The sequence below is a fragment of the Silene latifolia genome, chromosome Y, assembly GCF_048544455.1.
Source record: "Silene latifolia isolate original U9 population chromosome Y, ASM4854445v1, whole genome shotgun sequence".
Classification (NCBI taxonomy): domain Eukaryota; kingdom Viridiplantae; phylum Streptophyta; class Magnoliopsida; order Caryophyllales; family Caryophyllaceae; genus Silene; species Silene latifolia.
Genome location: NC_133538.1, coordinates 12916749 through 12942671, shown reverse-complemented (window position 1 = coordinate 12942671; position 25923 = coordinate 12916749). Strand labels below are relative to the sequence as shown.

The 25923-nt window shown below is 36.6% G+C and overlaps 1 long non-coding RNA gene and 1 other non-coding gene across 5 annotated transcripts; both read right to left on the bottom strand.

Moving 5' to 3' along the window:
* Window positions 1–4641: 4641 nt before the first annotated feature.
* On the bottom strand, window positions 4642–7696 carry LOC141626324 (uncharacterized). 4 transcript variants are annotated; one of them, XR_012535923.1, is made up of 4 exons: window positions 7259–7696; window positions 5748–6808; window positions 5348–5478; window positions 4642–5231 (listed from the first exon to the last, which is right to left on the bottom strand). It is a non-coding gene; the product is annotated as an uncharacterized LOC141626324 (long non-coding RNA). The 4 variants fall into 4 exon arrangements; XR_012535921.1 differs by lacking the exons at window positions 4642–5231; window positions 5348–5478 and having other exon boundaries at window positions 5490–6808; window positions 6962–7696; XR_012535922.1 differs by lacking the exons at window positions 4642–5231; window positions 5348–5478 and having other exon boundaries at window positions 5490–6808; window positions 6981–7696.
* Window positions 7697–13478: 5782 nt separating this feature from the next.
* Window positions 13479–13585, bottom strand: LOC141636119 (small nucleolar RNA R71). Its single transcript, XR_012540753.1, has one exon. It is a non-coding gene; the product is annotated as a small nucleolar RNA R71 (small nucleolar RNA).
* Between the last annotated feature and the right edge of the window lie 12338 nt (window positions 13586–25923).

The window sequence follows — 25923 nt, the reverse complement described above, 5'->3', positions numbered from 1 at the left end:
ATAAACAAGACTCTCCTTTGATGAGAATCTGACTCAAAATTCATATGCGACTAGTTTCAAAACTGATTTATGGTAAAAACAGCAAAGCAAAAATTATACGGAGTATATGTTATTCAGTACACTTTAACACAAAGTTTGTACTTATGATAATTTTAACAGGCCTCGTGTCCACAAGTATACATGTATAATCATTTATCACACATAAATATCATGTGTGTAAAACAACAAACCTTCTTTTCTATATATAATGTAAAACATGTTTAGCAAACAAAAAAAATACGGCTAAAAGGAAAGACTAAACTTCTCATTTTGTTCTTTTCATTTTACCATCATTATTATTCATTCACCATGCACTATATGCTCAAAGAAACAAAATGAAAGTTTCACAAGAAAAATGACAGTTTAAGAAAACAAGAGTCAATAACTTCATAATTAAAGATTTCACTAAAAGTCACAAATTCAACAATCAACACTAAAATTAATTAACATGTAATTATATGAATAAATTAAAACAAAATTGAGAAAGATATAAATAAAACTGATTAATAATTAATGAGATTACCTGTAAATGAAGAATCAAAAAAAATTCCATTGTATAGGAGGAAACGTAATGGTGGCAAAATTGTGATTCATATGAGGAGGAATGAAATTAAGGTGACCAAGAATGACCGAAATATATTGACATAGCACTTAGTTTACAGGTTTGTCCCAACACAAAAACATACATTTTCTAAGTGAACCATGACACAAGACCATTTATCGGAGATTCCCAGCATAGACGGTAATAATTTCATACAAGATAACATAGTCTATATTGTCATTATTTGTCATAAATCATCAGTACGTATAATCAAAATAGAGAATAAAAGACTTTAGATTGCTAATCAGCAGAATAAGACATAGTCTTGTCGCCTTAAAAAAAAAAATTGAACGAGCAAGAAAATATAAAATTCAACTTTAGATCAGAGGCGGTATGACTATAAGACGAAGCAATGAAGATAAACTTACATAAATTGAAGAGAAAGATGTCGTGGCGTGATAGAATCACCGCGCCCTAAAGTTGAATTTTCCCTTTCGATACACACGGCCTCTTAGCAACCAACTTCCAGGGTTACACGACTTCCGAGTCTAAGGTGTACGACAAAGACTCAGATTGAGAATTACTAATGTTAACGTTGCCAAAATCAGCTATGAATATCAGAAAATATTTAGGGAGTATAAGAGAGGATGGATGTTGTTGTGTCCAGAAAAAGCATAAACATGGAGTATTTTTAGGAATAGAAGGAAGGATCTAGAGACGTATTAAATATCGTCTTGTAATTTGTTCCATAGAAGACTACACAATTAGCATGGGAAAGCCAATAATCGTTTAGAAGATCGAGTAATCAGTATTGAAAAACCGCGACATCAAGATAGAAGATCGAACTATCAAGCTTGGAAATTATGCAAAAACCGCATAGAATTCCAACCCGTCTATCAATCCCACCAATTATACCAATGTGTGATAATAAGAGATTCTTTTGAAGCAATACTTCCAACACCCTTTTCTGTTGTTATTAATTTATGGTGAAAAGGTAACTTATTGTCATAATTATTTGTAATTTTATCAAACTAGAGTGTCAATTATTGATTTGCTTGAAAAAAACGTCTCCGATGCAATTAGGCTTTCATCATAAGTTTAGCATCTTTGCATAACTAGTTTGTGGTCCGCACCCTACCGGGCGCGGTATTCTATTTGTTTCCGAAATTGTTTCATGTCTTCCAATTTAGTCTAACTGTTTTTCCATACATGTAAGTGGCTTAAATGTTGTATATAACAGATTCCGGTTGTAATTAATTTGCTCATGTTTCGACCAGAAGAACAAACCAAATTCATATAGTTACATAACACATGAACACAACTATGAAATTTTTTTTTTTTTTTTGGTCTAAACCATCCGGTAATCCGAACCACATTGGGCCGACTAATCCGGATTTCGGGCCGTGTCCAAGGATTACGGTATTTAAACTCCTCCCAATCGCAGTTGTGGGGGATCGATCCGCAGACCTCCCTACCAAGCGCAGCCCCATGCTACCACTGCGCCAATCAACGATAGTTTTGAAACGTTATGCCATGCTAGTGACATAGTGAGCAATCATAGGAATGGGCAGCGTTCGTACCCGTGGTTGTGTCAAATTTTAAAAAGCACTAACCCACCAACTTTCTGTAAATACGGCCTTTACCTTCTCTCAATCTCTCTTTTTCAATATTTTTCAATGACTACCTCTAGTGTCTCCTTCCCAAATCCTCACGAACCAAACTCACTTTTCATCCTTATCAATTTCACTGCTTGGACTAACTTTCCCCTCAAACATATCAGTTATGGAAAACGCAAGTTGGTGACATTTGGTGTGTTCAAACATTACCACACGTCAACTTAACTGGAAAAAACTATCGTACAATTTAAAATTGTAACTCAATGAAAATAGAAAACCATCTTACAATCTAAAAATAGGGAAAATATCGCTTTTGCAAGCTTATATACCATGTATTTTTCCTTGAGCAAAAAACATTCTTATCTTCTTATTTAAAGATAGTTAGGCAATAATCAGAAAAAGAATTGATAACATAGAATTGTCATTCAAAAATAGAGGCTTAAGAGATCAGTCTCGCTCATGTAAAGTGGATATGTCTTGTTAATTTCATCCAAGATTCTCTGTATAAAACGCATAAAAATACATCTTACAATTCATTTATAGATTAATATTAATTTAGATTAATAGCGTCAATGTTCTATTACCTGCTAGCTCATACACTCGGGGAAGTATAGTATAAATTTATTTTATTCATATAAAACTCAGGTTGGCATAAACCGAGCCCTTTAAGATTCATACTTACAAGTGAATTTACTTTCGTGTTTTTTTTTTAGGAAAAGAACTTACAAATTTAATTTAGCGATCAATATAATTAAGATATTACCAATGTGTAAATTTGGAACAACATTCCCTACAATAGGCCAAATAGGGGCTCCGAAAAATAAACGCTGATAAGTAATTAAGTATAATTTTAGTTGCGTTTTCGATTCGATTTTGTGCGCTTTAATTGATTAATAGCTCATTTTATATGTTTAGTTAGTAATTAGTAATTTAATTATAATTATTACGAATAAATATTATTTGTCAGGATTTCAGGAATGCTTTCGTTGTTTTATTTTGTAGGTAAGAAATGGAGCGAAATAAGACGAGATGAGACGGAGTCAAAGCGAAAGAAATGAGATACTCCGTAGATCACGGTGAGAACAAATACAAATATGACTTAAGGGGACTCTTACCTATATCTGTAATTCCAAATGATAGTGAGTATAAACCCAATGCTCAAATAAGAGGTCAACATGAGGAAACCAAACAATACAGGGTAACGGAAAACAACAAAGCATAGTGACTTAAGGGGGCTCTTGCGTTCTGCAAATAGAGCCATTACCAGGGGCGGCCCAGAGGTAGAGCAATTCAGCTTATCGCACCGGGGCCCATCAGATAAAGGGCCCCAAAATTTTTGGGTCCGACCCTTTAACGTGTAAAATGAAAAATAACCATGGTTGGTCATAATTATTGCGGCCCAAAACAATATACTGACAACAATCTCTTTGTTCCGCAAATATGGCCTACATCAAACCCAATACCACCATATTCTGACTATTTGACTTTTCCTTATTTATTATTTTCTTTGTTTTTCTCTCTCATCTTCCACCTTTAAATTATTTTCTTACTCCCTAGAAGAATAATTATACTCGTTCTCCCGTTATTTGTTTACATGTTCTATTTATGGGTGTCTTATATTTGTTTACTTTTTTTTAATTATCCACATAACCTATTATCCACTTGTATTTGCGGCAAAACCGAAGGTAAACAAATGACCGGGACAAAGGGAGTATAAACTTATTTCAATTTTATTTCTTTTGGTTTTGATTTTACGGTATTAATTTTCTTTAATTTTCTATATTTTGGTTTCTTTGTTACTTCGTTATTTGTTAGGGGTTGCATAATTTCATTGTCTTCTTTTTCGATTTCTTTGATTAATATACTTGATAAGTTTACTCTTACTGACTTAGTTTTAGGGTCAATTGCGTTTTAATGCATGCAAATGAAGAAGGGTCATTGACTCATTTCTAATGCGCAGAAGGATGATTAATATTTTAGTGGCTGTAATTTTGGGCCTCCACCGAATACTTTGAACAAGGCCTCTATAATTCATTGGCCGCCCCTGGCCATTACCCTAGTGACTTAAGAGCAGCATTACCCTAGTGACTTAAGAGCAGCATTACTGAAGCAGGAGCAATAAGGTAGGGGTCGTTGATTTTCCATGTCACTATGTTGGCCTTGACACAGACCAAACAATTGGCACAATAAGAATGCAATATGGGACAATAACCTTCAGCTTACAGGGCTATTTTCAAAGCTTTGTATATCACGTTCTACTCATTCAATATCAGTGGTTCTGATATGGTTGGAAAGTCGATAATGTTAGCTAATTATGAGCTTTGGAATTGGGCCAAAAGCTATTGTAGTTTGAGGTAAATGCAATTTCCAAATAAGTCGAGCAAATCTGAAACGCTCCTACAGTTTCAGAAATTCAGGCCTCAGTTCAATTGCTCATATCTTGAGTTTTACTTGGCCAAATTTTATGTTCTTTATATGTATAAAATATTGAGAATGTCATCTTACTCATGGATTTGGAATGTTCAAGTTTCAGCAAGTGGATTTTGCCTAGTAAGCCCTCAAAGGCTGGCAAGATGCCATGTCTCAATTGCAGCAAATCAGACGTGTCAGTACTAAAATGCTCATAGCTCCCAAACCAGCCATCATCTATGGGTAATTCTTATTGGAGGTGAAAGCTAACATCTGTAGCTTTGAAATGGTATAGGTTTGCCATATTAACTCAAAGGGGTCAGGAAATTATGAGGCCTGCAAATTGACAACAACTACTGAAACGCTACAACATAGTTCAGCAAAGACCTGATAGCCTTGAAGCCTTCATATCTTGACTTCTAGGCCATATTTATAGGTGATTCTTGTTGTGGGTGTTAGCTAACACCTGTAGCTATGAAATGGTATATCTTGGGGCTTTCAATTCGAAGGTATCATATATTTATGGGCGCTGCAAGTAGATACTGAAGCGGACAATGCTGCTGAATCAAACCCCTTGTGCTCAGGTCATCAAAAGGTATTATGGTCATCATATCCAGCCGCCAAATCTGTGAAATGGTGTCATATGACCTTATACTGATACCCATACTTGAGAATGTGAAAAAAATGGACGAAGCATTCAGAATTGAGTTAAGTAATCAGAAAAGAAAAGGAATGCACTAACTCCCTCATGTGGTCGTCTTTTGTCTTCTTCCTGAATCTGATTGTCAGCAGCTAAAGCTCAGAATTGGGACCATTATAAGCCTAATATTAGTTGTATTTTAAGAGTTAAAGATACTTAAGGAATAATCAAACCTGCAGAAATAGTTTCAAGATCGCTTGTTTGAGGCTTTGAGCATAAACAAAACTATTCCAAATAAATAAACCTACACAACGCTCTAATAGGTAATATGATAGATGGCCTCCTGCGAAACCAACCGCCATAAATCTCCATCCATCTCCATAAGTATGGCATTACAGTGAAACTTTATGGTTGTATATAACCCATACAATCAAAACACTGAATCACAATCTAACAACTTCTGCTTAACATTGAAAAGAAATGTCTAAGCAAACGAGCTTACATTGTTTTGAGAAGTAGATGTTTTTGGAGCCAAATGTCGTGTCTCCATCACCGCCTTGCTTTCTTGCACAACTCTACCCGCAATCCCAGGCTACGAAGGACCATAAAAAGAAAAGTGTCATACCCTTCATCATCTTTTCCATAACGATACTTACTCGGACCAACACGTAGCCAGAGTATTCACTTTTGAAAAAGCATAAACATACACACAATCAGCAGTAATGCTATCTGACTACAATATGGACACGCAGAAACCGCCAAAAGCACAGCTAAGGACAAATTTCCAGCTAAACAATTTTAAAACAGTCAGATTAGAGAGGAATTCGACTGATCACTGAATAGCTTACCTGCGAACAATTTTAAAAGAGTCAGATTAGAGAAGACACCGACTTATCACTGAATAGCTTACCCGTGAATTTCCGGGGAAAATGAACCATCTTTATTGACTAAAGCGCCGGTGTATTCTCCAGTAGAAACCCATTTTTAGATGTAGAAATTGTTGGATGATCATCATTGTAGAGAGAGTAAATGAACCGATCGCCACCCATTTTCAGATATAGAGATTGTTGGATGATCATCCTTGAAGATATAGTAAATGAACTTCTAATGGTAAGAAAGTAGGCCAAGTCAGAAACAATTGAGAATCACGCTGAACAATTGAGAGAAAATGGATGGGAATTAGCTGAAAGGCTTAGATCAGATCATAAGAAAGACAATTTGGGAAGGAAGGGTCACGATGGAGCACAATACTATTCCACACTGTTCCATGTCCCAATGAGGAGAGCGGCTGAGATGAAGCTTGAGGAAAGTGAAAAGAGCAATGAGTGATCATGATCCTGCAAAATTCTATTGTGCACTGTTGTGTAGAGATCACTATTCATAAGAGCCCCAAAAGGTGAGGTTGTTGCATTTTAGTAGTTAAGGATTGAGGATGGCGAATAAAACTGTTGCCGACTGTTCCAATTACATGAATGATTCGGACGGAGAGAGTAGTACGCAGCAATTAAAATCCTAACGAGCAGAGATAACGAAACTCACCCGAGAGTGGGCCTCTCCCTCGATCTGCAGCACACAAAACCAGGAAACAATGAAATTAATAACGTTTTTTTTTTTTCATAACTATGACAAAGTAGCACAACAAATCCAAAAAAAAAAGTAACAACTAAGCAAATTAATCCAATTTCAATCAAAACTAAGAATGAACTATAAATTGACCTAAGAATCAGCAGGGCACCTTTAAACATTAATCCACTCCCTTTAGAAGCGCAACAAATAGAATTAATCAGGAAAGACAACAACTGCAATCACAAAATCTAAATTAAAGGCATAAATAAACAGGGAGATCAATTCAGCGGGAAAAAGTAAGATCAAAACCCCAAAAAATAATCCGCAATAGAAACAATCAATCAAACCACCCAAAAACACCCAGAAACAGTCATTCATAATAGGAAAGTTTCAAACAAACAATCGTAAACTGAAAATAAGAATGGAACAATATCAGCTTGTTCATACCTCAGTAAATTCGAAATTGATGGATCCAACGACTGAATTGTGTAGAATTCAGCAGGGACATCAATAATCGCTAGAATAATTGAAAGACGAAAAATGAAGAAATTATTGCATCCAACGACTGAATTGTGTAGAATTCAGCAGGACATTGATAATCGATAGAATAATTGAAAGACGAAAAAGGAAGAAATAATTGGTAGAGGAAGTCAGGAAGTAGGTGGAAAATGAAGAGAGGAGAAAGGGAGAACGAAACCATGAAGAGAGAATTGAAAGGCTTAGAGTAATGTGGAAGATGGAATGAATGGCAGTGTGTTAGATGGTTGCAGTGTGCGGCTTAAGATGCAACAAATCAGTTGAGATGAGCGGATCAGATTCAACACTTCACTATTCCCAACTGTTCATAAGGGAACCAAAAGGAGCACTTCATACATTTTAGTAGTTAATGATTAGATCGTGGGTATCTCATTTATCATCGAATAGAAAAGGCTATCAATAGCAATATAGAATATTCATATTAATTATTGGATGTACTTAGTAATTTGTTTGAAGCATATATTATCTATAGCACAAAGATAGAGATTAACTTGTCTTTAGTGTGGTTTTCCCATTATCGCTTTGTTATGGATTTTTTGCTAAAATGGGCGATTTTGACTAATTATTTAACGAAATGGGTCGATTTTTTCAAATTAATTACCCACAACGGGCCCACGTCATACCCGAACCGAAGGTTTGTATTTAAGTTGCCATCTCGGTGGGCGACAATACCCAAATTGCAACCAAACCTAAATTTTGCTGTTATGATAATTGAGCATAAAATCGCCATGAGGGCTGGCGACTTGGCCTAAAGTCGTCATGCACCCTGGCGACTTGAATGGGCAGTGTTTGGGCCAATTTTGACGAAATAGCTGAATATGTCTCAGATTCAAGTAGTCATGGGGGCTGGCGATTTTGCCTAAAGTAGCCATGGGGGCTGGCTACTTAGCCTAAATTTTTTTTCCTGATTTGGGGCTATGAAACTGGGAAGGGGAGGGGAGTCGCGGAAATATGTCTTCGAAGTAAGTCGCCAAGCGCCCTGGCGATTTGACCCTTGACCATAGCTTCGTAAATTCCAAGCCTACGTGGACCCATTTTCGACAATTATTTTGGGAATCGACCTATTCCGTTAAATAATTAGTGAAAATCGCCCATTTTAGAAACGGATTCCTTTGTTATAGATGTTTTGTGTATTTATTTTAGTTTTCTGGGTTATTGAGGTATTCGACTGTATTTTCTGGGAATATAAGAGGGCGTGACCAGCTAACAAAGAGATGTAAGCCTACTTAGAATTTTGAAATAGCTATCAGAATTTAGGTATTAAATTTGTTTAGAAATTTGGCATATAATTTATTTAGCATGTCACTATGATAACAATATAAATATCTTACATACTGGTTGTATGTAGCTCTCTCTTTTTTTTTTCCAATCCATAACCTTTCATTTCTTCTAATAAAATAATTTTAAATTATTGTATTCTCTTAAACTTAACAAACAATGTAAATATCTTACTGACGGAAATTGCTCGATACATCATGATTGCTTGGGCCACCTGAAACCGATTTACATGAGGTTTTTCATGGTGCAGAGGCAAAAATACCGAACATCCTTAGTAATTATCTCATCAGATACTGTGCTAATTTTACGGAAGTGTGCGAAGGGAGTATGCGAATGCATCTAGGGAGAGCTATTGGAAAGTTAACATTGACGCTGCAATTTTGAGGCCAAAGGAACGGGTTTGGGGGAGGTGATTCTGGACCACCTTGGTACTGTGGCTAGGACCGTAGTTAAACAAACTAGAGCTCAGTGGGACGTGGATATAGCGGAGGTGAAGGCTGCTCTTCTCGGGATTCAGATGACTTTGCAAATGGATTCAGAAGGCCAAATCACTTACAAGGTGGCAGGAAGCTACTGGCTAAGCTTTTACTATGTTTTGTTGTCAAGGGGAAATTTTCAGAGGTCAGCATGATGTCGTGTACTCAGGGTATGTATAAGAAATTCTCAAACTTTCAAAATAATCAGCTATACATCTCTCTCACATTTGCCCTTAGATGGTGGAAGATCTAATGAGGAATGGTTTATAAAATATCTAATGAGGAAGATCTTTACACTAATAAAGGGGAAGATTGCTACGGAGTATTACATACGGAGTACGGAGTTCATGTCTTAGCGAGGTTATTAGTTGGTAAAGTGAGAAAGTAATTCACAATGACTTGTGTTCGAATGTGGAAGTATCAAAACTCCTTGCACGACTTTGTGGTATAGATATGTCCTTGCAATCTTTTGTGTTTGTACCGTGTAGAATGATTGAGATTTCACTGGTAACCGATTTCAGTTTTGACTGAATTAATTTTGTGTAACACGAAATAATCAAAAACTTCACAATTATGAGATTGAGTTGAGATTCCAGAATGAGTATAATGCAAATTAAATATCCAATTTTTATTTTGTCATGCATCTCTTAGTTTGTCAATTTGGTTCTTTATACTCTCAGTACTCAATTCCTCGTACATGAAGACTAAGGCATTGTTTGGATAGAAAAAAAAGGAGGGAAACGAAGGGGAGAGAGAAGGAGGGAAGAGAAATGAAGGGAAGGGAAGGGGAGGGGAGGGAGAATGGAGGAGATGATTTTCCCTCCAAATTTTGTCTATGTTGAAGGGGAAATAATTTGCCTTGTAGGAAGGAAATGGGGGATCTATTTTCTCTCCCTTCCAAATCCCCCTACCTTCATTTTGCTAACCAAACAATGGATTGCTCATCCTTCCAATTCCCTCCCCTCCCTTTCTTCTCAAATCCCTCAATTTAAACACACCCTAAGTGTTCCCTTCACTAATCTTGATAAAATTCAGGCGACAATCACGACTGAATTTTGAGTATTATTCAACTCTCTCATGATCAATTAATATAATTTCCTGTATTATTGACCATTTGCGCCAGGTGTTCATCACTTACACTTATAAAAAATTATTAGATTTTCTATATATTTTTCTAGGTATGCCCGTACAACTTTGCACGGGTCCTAAACTAGTTTGTAATATTATATATCTGACTCTTTTTTACGGTTTTAGAGTATACTGCTTATATGGTTGAATCCAAGATTGAAATTTCCCAAGACTATTTGACCACCGAAAATAACGTGCTGTTAAGGAATAAATCATGGACTGCCATATTGAGTAATTGCTTGTTTGGACAATTTTTATGGTTACCATTCGATCTAACATAGCTAAGCTTGTTGGTATATTGTATTGATATGGATTTTATGTGCTTATTTATTTTTTATTTTTATTTTTTCCTTCCCGTGTGTATTTCTAATCCCGTGTCTCTATTTTGATGTATATTGCTCTATTTTGACAAAAAAGTATAGCCTCTGCGTAAGCCAATATGTCATTTAAGCTACCCTAATTTACCCTCGATAAAGTACGTTATATACTTAGAAGGTCCATTTGACCGACTAGGCCTTACACGTATTTTCCACCTCATGATGTCGTGTTTTGGCAACTCACCTGGTCCATATGACTCGGTGAGCACAAAAGCGAGAGATACTCTCGTGGTGTTTATGGACCAGGTGAGCACAAAAGCGAGAGATACCCTCGTGGTATTTTAATGTTGTGAGCATCCAATTTCTAAACCGCAAACCTAACCATAGATCCCGTAGAACTTTTAATTAGGATTACTGTCAGGTTTTGTACAAATGCATTATCGGACAAGCTATGTGTCTCACGTATATAAATGGTGCCCTTAACATCTCAATTGTTTGCTTGTAAAACAGCAGTACAGTCTTTGTGATGTGACTCATATTTGAGCACATTTAGTCCCCGAATTAGCCTCGTTCCTATGCTTTATAGTGCATAATTGGGTCATTTACTATCTTTAGTTTCCCATTTTGCATATTCTTTGAGGTTTTGTTTCTTTGGTAGGAGAGGAGTGCAAATCTTAAAATGGCGAAATGGAGCAAAATTGATCGCATCTAATGACCAAGCATCAAAGGGAAGGCGATACTAGAAGGCTTATGTAGATAATAAAGTGAAACGGGCAATGACGAAAGGATCCTTGCATCCCTGGATTGATCCTCGCAGATTATGAAGGAAGAAAAGAAGAAATGTTGTCTGCCAAGGGATCCGAGCAGATCACAGAGGATCCGAGCGTCTCCCTCCACCATCATCCGAGCGTCCCGTGCCCAAGACGCTCGTCCTGATGCAAGAAGATCCGAGCGTCTCCCTTGACAGTCCGCTCGGATCGTACCCAGAGAGCCCGTGCATGTTTTCAAGTCGCTCGGATCATGGCAAGACTAGCAAAACGGAGATGCTCATCTCCTTGGAGAGGAGAATTTCCTCAACTTTTCTTATGGACTTAATAGTCATTTAAGCCCTTAGTAACCCTAATCTTTGTACTTAATCTTTAGTATAAATACCCCATTGTACTACCTGGATTAGGATAATCTAGTAATCAAGTTATAATCATTCCTTAATCTTATAATCAATTCTTAATCTAGTCTTAATACAAATCTCAATACTTAATCTTTTTTTAATTTCTCTATTGTTGATCATTTATTTTGGGTAATTAGAAGATCATTTGGGTTTATTGTGAGATTGACAACCTTCCATCAATCATCAAGTACTTCTATTATTCTTTGCATTATTATTTTGGAATCTTCATAGATATAATTCTCTTAATTCTTGCTTTAATTATTGTTAATTATTTTCATTCATTCATCATGTTTTACCTTGTTAATGTGATTGACAACCTTGTTAGCATGTTAAACTTGATCATGAGTGAGTATTTTCCTTAGCTAAGGTTAATGGGTAATTAGCGGAAACCAACATGGGGAATGATTCATACTTAATCTAATATGTTCATATAATTTATTTGCTTGCTTGTTGTGATTTTAACTTATGCACATGTTATGTTTGATGACATGCGAGCCTATGAATCCTTACATTTTTTACCCATCAGTTATCTTTTCAATGAGGCTTGTAAGACATAAACCAACTCGAGCCTCATTAGACCATGCATAATGTTGAATAGGAAGGATTAAGTCGACTTGTAGGTGTTGTACAATCTAATCGATTCGGCTTCGGGACCCAAACCTTCTTAGGGATTGTAAGATATACACTAACTCGGTCCCATCACAACAATAATTGCTTACTTATAACTTGAGAATATGTTCATATGATCAACTCCGATGAATCCTCTATGAACCCATGATACCCTAGTGCTTTTAATCAATTGATTACACCTTCATTTTATCTACCTTGCTTTGTTTTTATTGTTGATTAGTTTTAATTGATCTCCTATCTCAACCCCAAATTGTGACACCCTAAGACACGACCATTTACAATTGAAAATCGTACATCAATACCCGTCTCTTGGGATCCGACCTTTACTTACCTCTTTACTAAGAGTAGTTGGTGAAGTTATAAATATTGTTTTGTTTGTGTAACTTTTGACGACGAGTTTAAAAACCTTCGAACCAAAAATGGCGCCGTTGCCGGGGATGGTGTTAACTTGATTTGATTTTCATTAATTGTTTTTGGTTGTGTTTTTCTTTACCTTGGGGAAATCAAACTCCTCAAGGTTGTTCTAATTGTTTTCAAGTTGTTTGATATTTTGCATGTCTAGGAGATCACAAGGTAACTTGTTACCCATTGATGTTGAAATCGAAAGAATTTTGACCAACAATAGAAGACTTGCTAGGAATACTTTGAGAGGTATTGGTGAGATTGTGGACATTCAACCTAATAAAATTGAGTTCATCAACCCTTTTGGAAGAGAAGGAGAGGATAACCCAATACAAAACCCACCACAAAATCAACCCACAATGCCTAAATTTTCATCACATTCAGTACCAATCAAGGAGAACCTACCAAATGGTACTCCTACACCACAACATTTAACCGGTAATTTCATTGCCAAATCCGCATTTATAAAATTAGTTGAGAGAAGCCAATTTCGGGGGATGCCTAGTGAAGTCCCTCATTCTCATATGGAGACTTTTTGTGACTATTGTGATGCGATATCTCAAACCGGAGTTACTCAAGACCAAATTCGATGGGTCTTATTTCCTTTTTCTTTAATTGGTACCGTAAAACAATGGTTGAAGAGCCTAGACAAGGCTACTCTTGGTATTGATTCTTGGAAGAAATTGGCACTTGCTTTCTACAAGAAGTTCTATCCTCCGGAAAAGACTAACATGTTGAGAGCCCAAATCACCGGGTTCAAACAAAGGGATGAGGAATATTTGTATGAAGTATGAGAGAGATTCAAGGACACTTGTCGGTCTTGTCCACACCATGGACTTAGCGAGTGGTTCCTTGTACAACAATTTTGGAATGGTCTATATGAAGACTCCCGAAACATTCTCAATATGGGATCAAATGGTATGTTCACCGAAGTTGATGACAATCAAACATGGAACAAAATTGAGGAAATGGCGGTCCATAACTCACAATATAGTAGACCTCGGAAGGCTACTAGAGGAGGGAAGCATGAGGTAGACACCATTACTCAATTGGGTGCTCAACTAAGTGCTCACATTGACATCATCAATTTGAATTTTGAGAAGGCCATGGCTAAACTTGAAGAGGCCTCCAAATCACCCAAGCAACATGTTAATGCCATGATGGCATCATCATCAATTCTAAGTGGACTATGTGAGAATTGTGGAACTTTGGGACATGACCAAAGTGAATGTAGCGGAACAAGTGAATGCTTTCCAAGCATACAAAAGTGGCGCCCCTTATTCAAACTATTACAATGATAATACCAAATTCCACCCCAATCTTTCATACAAAACTAAAAATGTTCAAAACCCTCAAGCATACACCCCACCTCCAATGAGAAACCAAGCTCAAAGACCCTTTTACAATCAAAACCAAAGTTGTCAAAATCAACCTCTACACAATCAAACAAATGACCAAGGTTTTGATGTTCAAAAAGCAGTCCTCTAAATGCAAAAGAACCAACAAGAGTTTTTCACTCAAATGCAAAAGGATAGCAAAACAAAAGACATCACCATAAACAACATACTAGCTCACACAAAGATGTTGGAAACCCAAATGTCTCAATTAGCATCTTCTAGTTCTCAAAGACAAAAGGGCCAATTACCACCTCAAGGTAATCCCCCAAGATATGAGTCGGTGAGTGCCATCCATTTGAGGAGTGGTACAAGGTCTGAAGGGCCGAAGAGGCCCATTGATGAAGATGTTGTGAATGCTAGTGACAAGGAAAGAGTTGACAACTCTAAGAAAGAAGAAGAACCCACCACCATTCAAGAAGTTTCAAAGAAGAAGAATGAAGAAAAGGTTAAGGATAAGGAGCCTATTGTGATTAGACTTCCATTTCCATGTCGTCAAGCTAAGCCTAAGTTCGATGAACAACTTGGAAAGTTCATGGAGATTGTGAAGAACTTGGAAGTCTCAATTTCATTCACGGAACTAATCAATCATGTTCCGGCCTATGCGAAATACATGAAAGATATTCTTACAAATAAGAAATCCATACAGAAGCTAGAGATTATTGCTTTCACTAAGGTGAGTAGTTCCATCTTACAAGGAAGTTAACCTCCAAAACTCAAGGATCCGAGAAGTTTCTCTATTCCATGCACTATTGGTGACACTACAATCAACAAAGCTCTATGTGACCTTGGACCAAGTGTAAGTGTCATGCCATACTCGGTATTCAAGAGGCTAGGAATAGGAGAACTCAAGTGCACTAATATCTGTGAGATCCCTGAAAAAATCTCCTTTTTGAAATATGAGTAATAAGTGGAGTCGCCAGTAGGTTTTATAAAAAACATACAAAAATAAGTTTAACGGAAAAGACCCCTTTTGATCCCTGGTATGGGGACTGATCCGTCACTCCGGCCTGAACCAAAGATTGCGGATTCGGGGGTAAAGGTACGATCAGGGAAGGTGTTAGGCACCCGGATCGCCCATCAAACTGACGGCCTCTACTATTTATTTATAATATTATATATTTGACGAAAAGTGACAATAAAAATATTAGTTATACAATTTTATACAAGACAAGATGAAACAACTTATTTGATGTCGGTACCCTCAGGCCTATGTGGATGTTGACTATGAATAAAGATCGACTCTGTCGTTAATTATTGGCTCTTATGCGCTTATATAGAAACTGGGACAATTTAATGTGAGGATGGATTTGAAACTGGAATTGAGTATTTGAGACGGATGATTTGAAAGTGTTGAATTTGTGGGATACTTGGGATCTGCTGCGGTATTGTGTCTCACGGCTTTTGTATTTTTCGTCGTCTATTTTTGTCTCCGTCCGTCCTCCTTGTCTTGAATGGACTAGATGGTATTTATACATATTGGAGATTGTAGTTTCTTCGGATCGAAATAATAATAAAGTAGAGTCCAAACTCCAACAAGTCCCTCTGCTTCTATGTTTTGTTAGTTGTACACAACTATCCTCCCATATTCTTCTATTTTGACTAGAATTGCTTTTAATATGTCTTTCCCAATTACGCTTAATCTCTTACCTTCAATCCTTGTACATTGTGTCGGCTTCACGTGCGAAGTCTTACACAATTATCTCAAATATCTTTGCCTTTGATCATGTATTGCCGTCTAACTCGAAAAATGGGCTGGGCTTTACAACAATGTTTATGCTATTAACTATGTAGTTAATTTTAGTTTAGCTTTCTTGTAGATAATCGAGCCACTATGATATGTAATAGTCCAATTGTCCTTTTACGTATAACATTGATCCATAATAAGGTGGATAGCCTTAATTGAACCTTATTATTAAGCCCATTTATGAGAATATCGTCTGAAATGGGATAAAAATGGATTAAATGGAAATATGGGTTTTTTTGGTTATTTTGGGTCATTTTGAGTAATTTTGGGAAATAAGCGTAAAGAGCCATAAATTATAACATTGTCAATTTTCATTTAGTCATTTAATTTAAGCCTCATCATCGGGTACCCTTAAGGCTAGGTAGACATTTTGAGGTGTCTCTGAGCCCCCCCACTTTGACCGAGTCCGAGTAAGACGAAGGTCAAAGTAGTCCCTCGGGACGGATAAAGGATAAGAAACGCACGGGCCTCTTATATTACCTGTCCGGAGTAGCCTGCGATCCGGATATAGAGGATCATAAAACTTTGTTTTATGACCGGATCGGAAGTCGGCATGACAAAACTTTGTTTCACGGCCGGAATCAGATTCGGTATAGCTAAACTTTGTTTAGCTTAAAGATGAGATCGTGAAATCGATTTCCGAACTCGGTTGCGTATGATCGGGCCCGCCGACCAAGGGATGCTTCTTAGTTTTGCAGGTGAACAAAACGTGAAATTGTTTAGCTTCGCAGGTGAACGAAGCTGGACTGGTTAGTTTCGCAGGTGAACGAAACTGGATTGCTTTGCAGGTGAACAAAGCTGGATTATTCCGCAGGTGAACGGAATGAGATTGCATAGCTTCGCAGGTGAACGAAACCGGATTTGCTTAACTTCGCAGGTGAACGAAGCTGGATTAGAACACAAAATTTGATTTTATGAACTAGGACGCGTGTCAGAGCCCGCCGACCAAGGTATTTCAAAATTTTATTTTGAAAAAGGATTGCGTGTTAGAGCCCGCCGACCGAAGAATTTCAAAATTTTATTTTGAAAAAGGATTACGTGTTAGAGCCCGCCGACCAAGGAATTCAAAATTTTATTTTGAAAAAGGATTGCGTGTTAGAGCCCGCCGACCGAGGAATTTCAAAATTTTATTTTGAAAAAGGATTAGAATGTAAAATTTTATTTTACAAACTTAGATGCGTGTCAGGGCCCGCCGACCAAAGGATTTGAAAATTGCAAAATTTTATTTCGCAAAATAGGCTTGTGAGTTTAACTGGTTAAAATAGAGCATATGTAAAAACCGAACGCGTCAAACATGGTTAATTAAAAGACGGGTTGAGAAATCGAGGTAGACCATTTAATGCGTCATCCATTACGTGAAAGCTTATCCAGGAAATCTCATTTTTATTCCTTTGTTTAATCCCACGCCTAAATTGTCCCCTTGCCTTTTGATTTTCTCTATCAGTTCCTTCATTATTGCTCACAAAATTGAAACCTCAAACAGCCATTACTTTGTTTCTGGACCGATTTTTTCCTTTGCTGCTAAGGGAAGCTCCAATCAGTCATCACTTTGTGAATGAATTAATTTTTCTTCTTTGTTCTTAAATTTCGTCTGTTGTTGATAAATTCAATTATCCTTATATGGGATGAAATCAGCGTGGGTTGCGCCGCCGTGGCCGTCATATGGCATGTCGATTGGCGACCAAATAACCGATGGCTGGAACACTGTCGAAGTAAGTGCTTCATTTTTTTTGTCGATTGATTTTGAAAACTTTTCAGTATTGCTCAGACGTCATATCCTGATATGGGACTAAATCTGCAGCAGATGAACCATCGTAGCTATGGTTCGAGCCCCCGATTGGCGACAAGTTAATTGATGAAGGAGCATCGTCGAATCTTTTGTCTCTTGATGTGGGATGAGATCAGTCAGAGTAGCCGTCTTCAATGGAGACTCGACAAACCTTTGGTCATGATTTGCTTGATTGGATTTTGCATTCGAAAGTGCTAAGCTCGATTCGAACGTAAGCTTTTCCGCCTTTTTGTTTAATCGATTTCACCTTGTCTTCTTTTTTTGTGCTTCATTTTCTAATCGGTCATTAATCAAGTTGTGTGCTTGACTGATAATTGAATTGAATTGAATTGAAATTATGCTCTTTTTTTATTTTTCTTTCTTAAATCGAGTTCTTGCTTGACAATATGGCCAAGCTGGGTATTAACACCAAGTTTATTTTTTCACTGGTCTTACGAATCAAGTAGTGTGCTTGATAAATATGCTTGAACTGATTGCACAATTATGACATTAATGCAGACGATTTATGGTATTGATGATGTATACATAGTATGCTGACAATGCTAATGATATATGCTGATGCATGATGCTCACTTACTTACGACAACAAAGACTACACTAGCTAACTGACCATGCATTTTTCCCTAAAACAGACCATAGACGCATGACACACCGAGTTACTAGTCCGGTTTCTTTTCAAATTGAAACGTTCTATTGAGCATGATCCGGGAAAGGGACGGAGTATTCTAATCCTATCTTTTTAGGTGTTATGCCTATTGAATCGTCATTGCTTTGTAAGTCCTTATAACTTTTTTTTTTGTCAGGGTTGTCGTCTAAATGTAGTCAAACATATGCGCTGAGTGTGTTTACTTATGCCCCTGGCCTTAGCTGAAACTCTCCACTCTGTGTTTTGATAGCCCCCTGTTACTTATGTCAGCCCCCTGTTACTTCAGGTATTTTCCTATGTCAGTCACGCAGCAGTCACATAGCTAACACACCTGTTTCTTCTGTTGCTTTCTTCTCTCTTTTTTTTTTCGACCTGGTATGGGTCGTCTTGATTGTTTCTCAGATTAGTTGTCATTCATTTTTTTGAAATTGTCATTTGGAAAGCTTCTAGTTTGGGAGCGATAATTATATTAATAACCTGCCGTGGGTTTTCATTTACGTTTCCTTTTCTGTTTTGTTCGCTTCCTTTTTTTTTTTTTTAAGACCTCAGAGGGATCGAGACCTTTTTTTTCCTTTTGAGTTACTGGCTTATGTTTCTCTTTTTTTTTTTTTAACTGCTGCTTTTTTTTTACACGACCTGAGAGGGGTCTTTTTTTTTCTTTCGTTTTTGTTTTTTTTTTTTTTCTCTCATCGCTTCCGTGCTCTTTGTTCTCCTTCTTTTGTTTTGTCTTATATTCGTTTGCCCTCTCATTTTTTTTAGTGTCTCACAGACATCCTGTTTTCCCCCTTCCTTTTTTTTTCCTCTTTTCGACCTGGTGTGGGTCGTGGTTTTCGACAACCTGGTGTGGGTTCCGATTAGGCTTCTATTTAGCTTTTTTTTTTTTTTTTTTTTAAACTTGAGATTTATACTGTAAAACAAGAGAGTCTTTGCTTCTTTGTTTTTCTGTTTGTCTTTTACTGCTGCTGGAAAGTTTTTTTTTTTTTTTTTTTCGACCTTGTATGGGCCGTGATTGTGCCAAAAATTTTTCTTATTTTTTTTTGCCTTGGATTCTGAGATTCATATTGTAAAGTGAGTTTTGCCCTCTTTACAGTAACAAGCTCGGCTAATTACCCGAAACTAATACTATAGAAATAAAATACTTTTGTGACCGTATAAGTGTAGTGTACATCCACCGAATTCTTAGATGCTAAACGAGGGTGATAAATGGAATGGAGTAGAAGGGTCTATGGTGTTAGAAGACACTGGAGACCTGTGTGCCTCTCTCACTCACTTAAGTGAATGAAAGGATCGTCCCAAAAGGTATGGAGACAAAGTAACTGCGGATTGACTCGTCTGAGAGATGAAAAAGTGACTACTCTGCAATTTGATTGCAAATTGGACTGGAGCTTTTTTTTTTTTGTCTTTTTTTTTTTGGAACCTTTTTTTTTCTGGAAATTTTTTGTCTCTTTTTTTTTTGGAACTCTTTTTTTTTCTGGAAATTTTTTGTCTCTTTTTTTTTTTGGAACTCTTTTTTTTTGTCTTTTGAATTTTTGAGATTTTTGATTCGGGATTAAATTGCATCTTTTGCTGGATTTTTTTTGTCTTGTGATCTTTTGAGTCTTTTGACATTGGATTTGATTGCAAATTTGACTGTTTGAGTCTTTTGACACTGAAGTGCAACTTTGATTGGAATTTTTTGTTGACTTATTGTGAGAGTTTTTGGTGTGAGTATTTTTCAGCTTGTATTGGTAATTGGACTCACATCTTTAGTTCATTCTAAGGGACTAGTGGTCACCTATAAAATAGCACGGAGTGCGCGCTCCCGTGTCTTATTTAGTATGTTTGGACACAAGTGAATTAGAAATCTGGTTTGAATATTTTTGAGCTAGTTTTCAAGCACCGATGGGATTGATGACAATATTTGCTAAAATGGTTGATCATGTGAGTTTTTTTGCTCATCTGATAGTCATTTGAGATATGAAAAATTGACAAATTTGGTAAATAGAGAGTTGTGCTCATTTAAACTAGTAGTCACATGAAGTATGGAAAATTAACGAATCAAGTAGAAAGATGGAATCTCCAAACCTAAAGGTCACCTAGTTAGAGACACGGCGATCAAGGAATTATCACACCACAGAGATGGAAAAGATGGTCTAGTGCACGCCCTCGTTTAGGCTGACTCTAAGAGGTCGACTGATCTACACTAAAAAGATACGACCTAAAGTATTTCAAGTCTATTCTACTAGTTAAGGGTAAAAAGTAGAACAAGTGACTAACAAAAATGACATATGCTCTTCTATTTTTTTATTTATATGACTCAAAAAGGACTAGAATGGTCCTATCTTAATTGGACACTTATGTAAACTAGTGTTTTTTTTTAGGTAATGTCAGGAACACTCGTATGAGATTTTATGACTATAAGAGTGAATTCTCTTATTCTATTGACATTTTTGTTCTTACTCTTAGTTTTCATTTATATATATGCAAGTGAGAAAGGACTTGGATGGTCCTAACTTAATATAAAATGTCAAATGTATTATATGACATAATTTATAAAGTGTGGTAAAATTGGTGATCAGATCATGATACAAACGTCCGTCCAGAAGGAATTGCCAATCATGTGCTCCCTAATTCTATCGTGTATTGCTCTTTTTGGCAAGAGACCAAAGGGTTACATACGGTGGATAAAGTACTGAAGTCAAAGAATAAGATGCCATGGCCTCTTTAATAATGTTTCAATATACTTTCGGTCTGTCTCAAATAGTCCTTCTTTTCTCTAACTCATTGATGTAGGTAATATGTATGCAAGGGAGTACATAATCATTGATAACTATAACTTGATTTGATTCTACCATTTTATGTGATAGAACCGTCTTTTGAGAGATTAATTTGGAAGTGGAGTTCTACCGTGGATCACAATTGAGTTTTTTTTTTTTTTTTTTTTTTTTTTTTTTTTTTTTTTTTTATGTTTAAAAAAAACAAAAATTATCATGGAGAATAAAAAAAGGAAAAAAGTAAAAACAAAAACAACAACTGTTTTTTTTTTTTTTAAATAAGACCCCTATTTTTTTAGAAGAAAGTAATAAATTGAGAAAAGAAGACACTGTTTTTTTTTTTTTTTTTTTTTTTTTTTTTTTTAGACCAGGAAAGGAATTTTTTTATTTTATTTTTGAAAATATAAAACCGCAAACTTGAATGCAAATGAGACTAATGATTTTATGCTTATGCATGCATGATTTTATGCTAATGGCCAGCCCAATGCCTAACTAAGTAACTATTTACATTGTTGATCTATTCTACACTACTCTAATGATGCAACGAGACACTAAGTAGTCATAAATTAGACACAACTAATTTTTATACTAAAATTCATATTATACCTTAATAGTTAGTTATTTGTATGTGACTAATTAATGCACAAGCTACTCTGTAAACCCAATTGCTCACCTTAATGACTCGGCTGAATGAAATATTTTGACGCAACTAACAATATTAGGCAAGTTAAAATTTTAACACGATCAGATGGCTCACGGAAAATGACAAATTTTTTGAGATTATAAACAAAAAACAATGTACATACATATTATCCTAGTCAAAAAACAAAAAACAATGTACATACATATTATCCCCAGCGGAGTCGCCACTGTGAGATCCCTGAAAAAAATCTCCTTTTTTGAAAACAAGTAAATGGGTGGGATGAATATGTCAAGTACTCTCATAGGTGTCTAAATTATATATGCAAGCATGCCTACTGATGGACTCAATGGTTAATGAGTAATGACTATATGATATGAGATGCAAAGACAGGATAACTTTTGTCTTATGCAGGAAAGGGTGTCAATATGTGCACTATACAGACACTGGGACATACGTGATTCTTTTTATATTTATTACCAGACGAAACGTAAAGTGTGTAAGGACTCAATGCAATGTTTAGACCAATTTATTAATGCACATGTACGTTCATGATGTCTACTGTAGTTATCGGCAGCTGAGACACGTCCATATCAAATTAGCAAATGTAAATTAAACTACCGTTTTTTTTTTTTTTTTTTACTGGAACTTTTTTTTTTTTTTTTTATAAATTAATTATGGTTATGGGACAGATATATCACACAAAGATAAATTACACGACCCAAAAATAAATCAAGCAGGACACATCAAAACATGACCTAGACAAAGGTTCTACGGGATCTATGGTTAGGTTTATGGTTGATAATTGGGTACTCACAACATTAAAATACCCGAGGGTATCTCTCGCTTTTGTGCTCACCCAGTCATATGGACCAAGCGAGTTGCCAAAACACGACGTCATGAGGTGGAAAATACGTGCAAGGCCTAGTCGGTCGAATGGACCTTCTAAGTATACAACGTACTTTACCGAGGGTGAATAGGGTAGCTTAAGATGACATAATATTGGCTTACGGAGAGCCTATGCCTTTTTTGTCTTAAAATATACAAAGTATAAAGAAAAACAAAATAAGAAGTAAAATATACATATGAACAAGATTATCAGAAATACATGCATACGGCTTACTCTGCAATACGAAACGGATGAAAATCAATGATACAAAGTAAATAAAGTAATTAAATAGGTCTGGCATCTTGGATATTTAAGTAGGAGTCTATGTCGGTTAGTTGGTCTTTTTATCACTTTATTACTTTCATTCATGAAGCTAACCTGTGTCAACAGTTCAATTAAATTTGACATACTAAAAAATCTGAGGAGCAGTTGAACAAAATACGGGACAAATAGATCCTTGGGATATATTACAATAAAGACGTCAATTATATAATATTAAAAATAAATTTCGAGTCTTACCCGCTTATTAAGTCCCCAGCGGAGTCGCCACTGTGAGATCCCTGAAAAAATCTCCTTTTTGAAATATGAGTAATAAGTGGAGTCGCCAGTAGGTTTTATAAAAAACATACAAAAATAAGTTTAACGGAAAAGGCCCCTTTTGATCCTCAGTATGGGGATCGATCCGTCACTCCCTACTGAACCAAAGATTGCGGATTCGGGGGTAAAGGTACGATCGGGGAAGGTGTTAGGCACCCGGATCGCCCATCAAATGACGGCTCTACTATTTATTTATAATATTATATATTTGACGAAAAGTGACAATAAAAATATTAGTTATACAATTTTATACAAGACAAGATGAAACAACTTATTTGACGTCTGCACTTTTTGCCTATGTGGATGTTGACTATGAATAAAGATCGACTGTCGTTAATTATTGGCTCTTATGCGCTTATATAGAAACTGGGACAATTTAATGTGAGGATGGATTTGAAACTGGAATTGAGTATTTGAGACGGATGATTTGAAAGTGTTGAATTTGTGGGATACTGGGATCTGCGTCTGGTATTGTGTCTCACGGCTTTTGTATTTTCTGTCGTCTATTTTTGTCTGTCCGTCCTCCTTGTCTTGAATGGACTAGATGGTATTTATACATATTGGAGATTGTAGTTTCTTCAGATCAGAAATAATAATAAAGTAGAGTCCAAACTCCAACAAGCCCCTCTGCTTCTATGTTTTGTTAGTTGTACACAATTATCCTCCCATATTCTTCTATTTTGACTAGAATTGCTTTTAATATGTCTTTCCCAATTACGCTTAATCTCTTACCTTCAATCCTTGTACATTGTGTCGGCTTCACGTGCGAAGTCTTACACAATTATCTCAAATATCTTTGCCTTTGATCATGTATTGCCGTCTAACTCGAAAAATGGGCTGGGCTTTACAACAATGTTTATGCTATTAACTATGTAGTTAATTTTAGTTTAGCTTTCTTGTAGATAATCGAGCCACTATGATATGTAATAGTCCAATTGTCCTTTTACGTATAACATTGATCCATAATAAGGTGGATAGCCTTAATTGAACCTTATTATTAAGCCCATTTATGAGAATATCGTCTGAAATGGGATAAAAATGGATTAAATGGAAATATGGGTTTTTTTGGTTATTTTGGGTCATTTTGAGTAATTTTGGGAAATAAGCGTAAAGAGCCATAAATTATAACATTGTCAATTTTCATTTAGTCATTTAATTTAAGCCTCATCATCGGGTACCCTTAAGGCTAGGTAGACATTTTGAGGTGTCTACAATATCACACCTCAAATGGTGGATCGATCAACAAAGACACCTTTAGGGGTATGGGAGGATGTGCCGGTAAGAATTGACAACTTCTTCGTCCCGGTGGACTTTGTTATTGTTGACATGGAGGAAGACTCCAACATTCCTATCATTTTAGGAAGACCATTCTTACACACCGCGGGAGCAGTGATTGATGTGAAACATGGAGAGCTAACACTTGAAGTGGGAGATGAAACAATCACTTTTAACCTTGACAAGACAATGAGAGCTCCCCGACTACATGAGCCATATTTCATGATCGATCATTATAGCCGAGAAAGTGATAGGAAGAAGTTGGCATCTCAATGCAAAGGACAAGCTATAGGTAAAGAATCACCACCCGTATGAGAGAAGAAAGTGGATAATCTCCAAGATGCTCCATCCAAAGAGCAATAAAGTTTCAACAAGAATGAGAGCTTGAATAGCTCACCACCACTCATGACAAGAGAAGAAGAAGGCCTCATTGGCCATAATGACAAGAAGGAAGAGGAGTTGTTCTCATCAACTCATGATACTATTGGGAAGCAAGCCAATGAAGTATGCGGTTTATGGGATGATGAGTTTGAAGGGTTATACATCCTTATATTGGTAATGCTATGACCCAAGACCAAGGCTTTGGTGATCATGTTAACTCAAATCATCACAATGAAGAACAACATATGCAAAGGTCTATTTAAGATCTTTATAATGACAATGAACAAGCCTTCGACTACTTCTTCAAGGTGTTGAGCAACATCAACAACACCTTGGCTATGCCCCCTTGACATCTTATACATGAATGAGAGTTTGGTAGAGTCCTCCCTAAACCACCATTTGTAAATATTCTAACCCCTTAACTTGCATTTTACTTATTACATTTTTGTCAATTTTTGGATTTACCATTTTACTTTCATCAAGATTATCATTTTGAGAGAAAGTGAGGGAGGGACTTAAAAGTTTCCTGGTGTGTAGTGTTTTGACTTAGTGTGGGGATAGCAATTGCCTAGGCTATCCAAGCCTTCGTAGTGCCCCCACAATGAAGACCAAAGGAACGAAGACGGAATGACTTGGGTTATGAAAGTACCCACAGGTGGAACTGGACCCGTGAGGTACAGGAGCAATCCGAGCGTCTCAAGAAGAAGCTGCTCGTCTTGGATAAAAATCCGAGCGTCATGAGAAAAAGACGCTCGTCCTGGAAGAGCTGAAGAGGAAAAATTTGCAGTGGGTATGAATCCGAGCGTCTCCTCAGGAATCCGCTGGTCTAAACCAAAAGACGCTCGTCTCAGTGAAGATCCGCTCGTCTTGGTTATATCAGAATCTGCGATTTCACCCTAACCTTTAATACGAGCGTCCTCAAAGGAATCCACTCGTCTCCATATAGCAATACGCTCGTCTCCTGCTAAAGACGCTCCTCTCCGCATGGGTTAAATTTTATAAAACTGACTGGGCAACAATCCGAGCGTCTTGTGCTGCAGACGCTCGTCTCCCTCTGCTGCAATT